The 6,102-nt window shown below is 38.1% G+C and overlaps 1 pseudogene; it reads right to left on the bottom strand.

The window, feature by feature from the left end:
- Positions 1 to 1,162: 1,162 nt before the first annotated feature.
- On the bottom strand, positions 1,163 to 5,816 carry LOC127160177 (interferon-induced very large GTPase 1-like; annotated as a pseudogene).
- Positions 5,817 to 6,102: the final 286 nt, after the last annotated feature.

The raw sequence follows: 6,102 nt of genomic DNA, 5'->3' as shown, positions 1-6,102 counted from the left end.
TGTGATTATTGTATCTTATCTGAAATGTCTGCTAGCGAATAGTACGCTAGCATAGCATATCTGTTTATATTGATGCTGAGCACGGAATGTCTTAAATCAGGGCCGCAGCCCTGTAGAGTTTAGATACAACCCTAATTAAACACACCTGATCCAACTAATCACATCCTTCAGGCTTAATTAGAAACTGCATAGTATGTGTGTTGAAGCAAGGTTGGAACAAAACTCTGCAGGGCTGCGGTCCTCCAGGAACTGAATTTGACACCCCTGTCTTAAATGCTTTCATTCATATTTTGCTTCATATCCTATGTTTTTATTAATAATTTGAGTGTATAGTAACTTCTATTTGGGTGCTTTCGTGTTCTGGCCTCCTTAGAAATTCATGTTATAACAGAGTAAAAAAAAAGGTAGATTGAACTGAAACTTTTTCAATATAACTACATATAAAATTGTGTGCATGTTTAGCGTTATATTCACAAGTTCGCCTGCCCATCCAGTCCTGATGGGCAATGGTAAACAAACTTGCCTTGCTGTCCTTAATGGAGGCTCGAACTCGAGGCTCGGCTTGAGCGCAGAGTTCAACTACCCATTGCAATATTACTTAAAGGGAGAATAACAGAAATAGAGGAGGAGAAGGGGAAGAACTGAGGCTAGGACGGTGCAATGAGAGCTGCTTATGTAGGCTCGTAATGATGATTGACAGGGCTGAATGATTAGGCTCCTCCTGAACCTACGTTTGGAACTTCATTTATCGGCTTGGAAAATATGTTAATTTGACTAGATACACCAGAGACTGGAAATAAAAATCACCACCTCAGTCGGGTGAGACTTACATGTTCAGAAAAAGGTGGATATTGTTGAACTAATGTGGTTTAAACTATAGAGATGCGACCGTGGTGTGCTTCGGATTTCTTATTTGTGCATCCTCGTTTCCTTACCTCACGACATTTCCTACCTACCTATGCGCTATCTACACATTTTAGCCCCCCCCCCCCCCTTTTCTTTTTTTCTCTTTTGCAAATAAAGTGTTTTCAGATTTGAACTTTTCTGAGTTTAGATGATTGCAGAGTCAATGAAGAGAGGAACATATTTGAATGTATTTGAAGCTGAGTAAAAGAACGAAAAAATATTATGTATGTATTATATTAATATTTAGTTTGTTGAGTTAAATATATTTATCCAAACTCTCAGTAGCTTCCTGTTTTCTGTATTTTCTCCATTCATCTGGTATCTTTCCACTCCCCTTAAATGTTTTTTTGTAGTATTTTTCCAGATCTTTTTTTGGAATATGCACACAAACCACTTCCAGTAGGGCAGTTCTGATTGATCAGGGGTGATCTTCCAGTCTGCATAAACTCCTCCTGCTTTTCTGTATTCTTTCCAGGGGACTGTATCATCTGAGTCATTGGGGAAAAAATATCCATCACTTGCCACTGATGATGTGCAGATGTTAATACACAAGTTTGTTGTTTCATGGTAATACCACCCATTCAGTCCAATATTACGATGGAAAGAAACACTGTGATCTCCCTGATGGTTTTCTATGGTGTTTGTGCAGATGGCTGCACAGAATGGACACTGAACCCAACAGCATTGACAGAAGTGATCAATCAGAAGCTCATCTGGCCTGAATTTATAATCCAGATTTGCTGGAAAAGTCTTTGTGTTGACTCCTTTGCTGACCTCAGACATTATAGTTGAAAGTTCTTGTGTTATCACATCTTCCAGGAGATTGAAATCATCAACATCATCATGTTTGACTTCATTGAGGTCTTTTTCAGAGAAGATCAGCTCATCTGAGAGCTGCTGCGTGAAACTCTTCAACCACAAACCAACATCTCTGTTCACTTGAACATGTTCAGTAGATTCTTGAGCTGCTTTCTTGATCTTCTGCTGCAGGAGTTTAATGTTCTCCTTTACCTTTGGTAAAACACTTGCACTGAACTTCTCAGCAATGTACCGACTGACTTCATCTCTTATGAAACTCTTAAAGTGATCTCTAGGAGTTTTAATGTAGTTCATGTATTTGTCAAAATCCTGCTTTTCAGTCAGTGTCTTCAGGATGTGTTTCTCCATATTTGATCTGTTTCCATTCAGTGATTCACAGTTTGATCTCATTTCATTTGCCAAATCTCTGGCAGTCTTCTTGTAGACACTTTGCTCAATGGGCTCTTTGATTTTCTGACAGATGATCTCACCAAAAATAACAGCTGATGTGGCTCCTCGGCAGTATTTCTGGAAAATACTATAGTACTCTTCTCTTTTCTTCTTAATATATATTACAGGATCATTGGCATCTCTGTACAGTTTGTGTTGGTCAGTGATCATCTTGTTTGCTCTCTTACAGATGGAATAAACCAAATCAATGAAGAATTCATTCTTTAACTCATATTTATCTATTCTTTCCTTATGCTCTGTAGCACTGATGTAATCTGTGAGTTGCTGAATGTAGCTGATGTTGTAGCCCATCTTTGAAATGTTAAATGACTGAATCATTGTGTCTGTCTGCTGAGCAACATCTGTTACTAATGATCGTATTTTGATTTCTTCTTCTTGAGATAAAGTTTGAGTAGATCCTGCTTTACGAGAAGTCTTAAATGACATTTTATTCCCTTTTTGTGGAATTTTTGAAAATAACATAATCTGAATAACTCGCCACAGTGAAAATATCTCTGCTGCCCTTCCAGTGACCAACAGGAGCACTTTCATAGATGTCAGTGAGGACTTTTCTCACATCCCTCATTATGTCAATGTCTTTGAATGCAGGAGTGTCTGTGATGATCTTCTTCACACACTGTTTCCAGAACGAGTCAAACTCTTTCTTCAGTGTTTTTTCATCTTTTGCTTTGTCTTTAAGTTTTAAAGCAAGTTCTTTGCTCTTTTCATAGAGAGTGTTTTCAAGTTGATTTCTCTGAGCATCAATCTTTTTTCTTCAGGTCTCGCTGTTGAAGAATCTCATTTAGTTTCCTCTTTGTTTCTCTCACAACGTTTTCCTGAAGCTCTTTGATTTTGATTTCAAATGATGTTTTCCACTGAATCAGTATATCTGCATATGTATTTTTCTCAAAGAATTCAGACATTCCTTTTTCAACTTTTTCACTTGCATTCTTTAGCTCCATTTGAAGATCATTGATTTCATCAACCTCATGAATTGTTTCATTTTCTATTTTGTTATGTAGTTTGTTCTCAGTTTCCATCATGGAACTGCGAAGACTCCAGGACCACTTGCTGTATTCTATCTCCAGTCTCCTATAGGCTGAAATCTCAAGTGTATTTTTGAAGCTGAAGACGAATCCTTCATTCAGTAAAGCCTCCCAGAGAGCTATAATATGATCTTTGAATTCTTCCAGTGTCATTCCATGTGATTCTGAGGCATGAGCTTTAATAGTTTCCTTTAATTCTTGAATGTTCTCACAGTACTTTGGGTTTGGTGGTGCCATGGGTGGGTTTCCCTCCCAGAGCTGAGCAAAATATTTCACATCTTTCTGAACATCAAATCTAATGACATCACTGAAACATTCTGCATCATAAACTTCCTCTTTAGCGGCGAGATTTGTCATCTCATCCAGTGTCTTTTGCAGTCGCCTCCTTCCCTCCATGTTTTTTTCTCCAGCTGTGACGTCTGAAACGTTCTGATGCACAAACACACAACTGGGATTTAGTCTGACCTCCTTTATCCTCAGGAAGGCCTGAACAACAATCTGAAGTATGTCCTGCATCTCAGATGGGTTTTCTCCAAAGATGTTAATCAATGTCAAATTTGCAAGACCTACAACAAATGTGGCTAATTCATTGTCATGATTTCTTGTTGATCTTCCAGCCAGTTCTAGAGCATGAAGTCCCTCAGTATCAACAACTAGAAAATAATCAAAATTCAACAACTCTTTCATCTCATCTGAGAGTCTGAGCAACTGCATGAAAGCTCCTCTGGTGCACCTGCCAGCACTGACAGCAAACTGGAGTCCAAACATGGCATTCAGCATGGTGGATTTCCCAGAGCTCTGAATCCCTAAAACTGACAGAACAAAGACTCTCTTGTCTCCTAGTTTCTTGATGAGTTGATCTAGAACAGCAGAGATCCAGATCACAGGAACATGAGCAGCATCTCCATCCATCAGCTCCAGTGGAAATCCAGAGATCATCATCTCTGCTGCAATACTTGGGAGGAAACAGAATTGAAACAGTTTGCCTTTCTTGTCCTTCTTCACAGATTCACATGATTCATAGATCTGACCGATCTCCCTCATGATGTGCTCCAAACCAAAGGTTGCAGCTTGAAGATCCTCAGATATTTTCTCAAGTTTGGTTTGTGTCACTGTGAGTTGTTCAGATTTTTCAGTTTTCAGTTTTAAAACTGTTGACCATGTTTCATTGTATTTGGAAAGTAAAGCAGAAAGATCTGCTGAAATATATTCATCCAATAAGATTCTGAGCCAGTAAAGGAAAAACACATTATGTGAGGTAGTTTCTTTAATGAAGAGCTTCATAAACTCACTCATATCAGATTCATGCTGCTGTTGACGGATATTTTTCATCTCAGTATTTTTTTTACTGATTTCCATTTCTAGATCATCTCCTTGAGGTCGATGTAGTTCTTTGTTCTTTTGACACCACTGATGCCACAGTTTTCCCTGACAGGGCAGAAATTTTACTTTGATATCTTTCAAAGCTTTATTCTCCAGTAAACTCATCATCCTCCGTGCTGCTTCTCTTCCTCTCCTGCAGTCATCATCATCTTCCTCATCTACTCTGATTTCTGAGTATTTGCAAATATCTTCAAGTCTGAAAGTGTAAGATGGTTCTGAGAGACAATTGTTTATAGCTCTTCTGAGTTCTTCAGACACATCTGACTGATTTCTGTCTTTCAAACCAATTTTGTATTTTCCTTTCCGTGTCTCAATGACAGTAGATTCATCCTCAGTAAAAAGGCAAATGAGTGGCTTTGAGTCCTTGTATAAATTTTCTAATTTTATCATACTTTTATTCAGTTGTGGTAGAAGAACAACATTGACTGAAGCCATTTCAGAGAGGATCTGCCACTGTTTGTCATGGTCTTCTGCATCACCATGTAGATTACAGAAGGCAACACAGTCACTGAATTTATCATCATTTGTTTCAGAGGGGCAGAACCAGGCGATCTCCACCACTCCATCCATCAGGACTCTGGTTCTGCTGCTGCCTTGGCAGTGCCTGTGGAAGAACGTGTTGTGTTTCTCATTGATCAGACTGTTCATCAGCTGAGATTTGGATGAAGACACAGCACCAAACCTAAAGAAAAACACCATTGGAGTTTCTGCCTTGTAGATTGGCTGGGTTTGACTGATGTTTCTCATCTTCCAGCTCTTGCTGATTTGTCTAAATGTCCAAAGAGGAAACTCAAACTGATGTGTGAATGGATCAGGAACAAGGAGAGGCAGAGCGTACTGACACTGGGACAGTTTAGTGACCATCAGCTGTTTCAGGAAACCATCAGCACAATGAAACACGGCCATCTGAACATCCATCGGATCGATTCGTTCTGGTTGACTTTTTCCTTTGTTTGACAAAGAAAGTTCATTGTAAATATCACTCTCTTCTTCAGATGAGTTATTATCTCTTTGTTTTGTGTCATCCTGTTCATTGATCTCTTTAGTTGTAATGTATCTTGCTTTGTAGTTCATCATCAGTAGTTTTCTTACAAAAGTGTAGATCAGCTCTTCTTCAGCACAAGATTCATGGAATTGTAATGAATGTTTGGTTATCTGAAGAAAATCTGCAGCTCTCAGTTTATTGCTGTTGTTACGCCTGTCTTCAATATTAAGTCTGTCAAATATATTCATTTTTTTAGTCTCTTGACTGACTTCAGTTGTTCCACACTCCTTGTTTTTTTTCTGTTGAAGAATAACATTTAAACAAAAAGATTTTATTTACTTTGATCCATTTCCATGCCCTAGGAGTATATTTAAAATACACTTATTTCATACTAAGTATAGCTCTAATAAGCATTAACATATTTACTGTATATATAATTCAACTTTATTTGGAGTACTACCTGTGTACAATGCACATTTTTTAATATTAAGCTTAAAATGTTTTGTTAGTGTTACTATTGATTTCTTGATGTTT

This window comes from Labeo rohita, unplaced genomic scaffold, assembly GCF_022985175.1.
Source record: "Labeo rohita strain BAU-BD-2019 unplaced genomic scaffold, IGBB_LRoh.1.0 scaffold_30, whole genome shotgun sequence".
Classification (NCBI taxonomy): domain Eukaryota; kingdom Metazoa; phylum Chordata; class Actinopteri; order Cypriniformes; family Cyprinidae; genus Labeo; species Labeo rohita.
This window is presented reverse-complemented; position numbering and strand designations above follow the sequence as displayed.